This window comes from Bison bison, unplaced genomic scaffold, assembly GCF_000754665.1.
Source record: "Bison bison bison isolate TAMUID 2011002044 unplaced genomic scaffold, Bison_UMD1.0 scf7180017845376, whole genome shotgun sequence".
Lineage (NCBI taxonomy): Eukaryota > Metazoa > Chordata > Mammalia > Artiodactyla > Bovidae > Bison > Bison bison.
In genome coordinates, this window is record NW_011475949.1 from 10,449 (window position 1) to 12,344 (window position 1,896).

Here is a 1,896-nt window from a genome sequence, read left to right on the forward strand (position 1 = left end):
GCACAGGGGTGGGATTTCTGGGTCATATGATAGTTTTATTTTTAGTTTTGTGAGGCACCTCCATACTCTTCTCCATAGTGACTGTACCAGTTTACATTCCCACCAACAATGTAGGAAGGTTCCCTTTTCTCCACACCTTCTTCAGCACTCATTGTTTGTAGATTTTTTTGGTGATGGCCATTCTGTTCAGTGTGAGGTGATACCTGATTTTAGTTTTGACTTGCATTTCCTGAATAATTAGTGATGCTGAACATGTTTCCTGGCCATCTGTATGTTCTCTTTGCAGAAATGTCTGTTTAGGTCTTCTGCCCATTTTTTTTATTGAGTTACTTGGTTTTCTGATATGAAGTTGCGTGAGCTGTTTGTATATCTTGGAGTTTAATCTTTTGTCAGTTGCTTCATTTGCAAATACTTTCTTCCATTCTGAGGGTTGCCCTTACATTTCATTTATGTATTCCTTTGCTATGCAAAAGCTTTTGCATTTAATTAGGTCCCATTTGCTTATCTTTGTTTTTATTTTCATTACTCTAGGAGGTGTGTCAAAAAGATCTTGCTGCGATTTATGTCAAAGAGTGTTCTGCCTATGTTTTCCTCTAAAAGTTTTATACTTCTGGGCCTTACAGTTAGGTATTTTATTGTTGTGTAATGACGTTAGGGTTTTTTTTGTTTTTTTTTTTTGTTTTTTTGCTCTGGAAGCCTTAATATGATAGTGACAATGTTGCCTTTTCTATACAAGTGAATAAGTATTTGCTTATTCCAGCAATAAAATATTTTGAGATTTTTTTCCCCTAAATTTGTCTTTTACCTCTTTTAAATATCTTCCCGAATGATGTAGTGTTTTGTTTTTATTATTTTGGGTCATAATTATTTTTATACCTTACATTCAGTCTCATTCTTGGTCCAATTCTTATTTTGTATTTCCCTTCACACTTTATCCCATGAAGTTTAGGCACTCCTTTTTACTTCAAAAATAGACTTAAATCGTGTATATCCCTTGACTTATTACGTCTGAAAACATCTAAGATCTGTTCTTCCACGCGCTGGTGAAATAGCTCAAGGATACACCAAAGAGAACTGCGTATCACTCCTCAGAAATCATACACATACACGCCTCCTAAGAACAGACACCTCAACCCCAAGAGACAAAAGGCAAAGAACAGTGGCTCTCTGGCTCCCAGCTCTGCGGAGTTTCTGGAAAGGAGGAGGGCTCCACTCTAACCTGCTCCACACCTGGCTCCAGCTTTGCACGAAGGTAGAGAAGTCCTCCGTGAAAAGTCTGTGATTCTTTCTTGCGCCAAAGAAAATAACTAGCTTTCTAAGTTGATCTCTTTGGAGGTGCTTTAACGGAGAAGGCAATGGCAACCCACTCCAGTACTCTTGCCTGGAAAATTCCATGGCTGGAGGAGCCTGGTAGGCTGCAGTCCATGTCGCTAAGAGTTGGACACGACTGGGCGACTTCACTTTCAGTTTTCACTTTCATGAGTTGGAGAAGGAAATGACAACCCCCAGTATTCTTGCCTGGAGAATCCCAGGGACGGGGGAGCCTGTTGGGCTGCCGTCTATGGGATCGCACAACGTCGGACATGACTGAAGTGACTTAGCAGCAGCAGCAGACGTGCTTTCATGGGGAGACTGGGATCAGAGTGGTCTCTTTTCACCCTTCTGAAAGAGGAAATGGGAGGGGGCGAGGCGCTCGTGGTCTCAGAGGGCAAACATCCCTTGGGGGTGCGCACGCTGCGAACTCGCCGCTCTCCGGTTTCCGCGGCAGCAGTTTCGCCCTGCCCGGAGGGGTGTCCCCAGCTGCGGGGACAGGAGGCGCGCGCGCTCGGTCAGTGCCGCTTTCCTTCTAGCCCAGCAGTCGTGCCCTGCAGCCTTCGGCCGCACGCTCCCGCCGAC

The 1,896-nt window shown here is 44.1% G+C and overlaps 1 protein-coding gene across 1 annotated transcript in view; it reads left to right on the forward strand.

The window, feature by feature from the left end:
- Positions 1 to 960: 960 nt before the first annotated feature.
- Positions 961 to 1,896, forward strand: part of LOC104984319 (GTPase IMAP family member 5-like) — a 7,562-nt gene continuing 6,626 nt past the window's right edge. The window contains exon 1 of the mRNA XM_010833999.1: positions 961 to 1,252. The gene's annotated coding sequence lies outside the window, so the exon portion shown is untranslated. The remainder of the gene's footprint in view (positions 1,253 to 1,896) is intronic.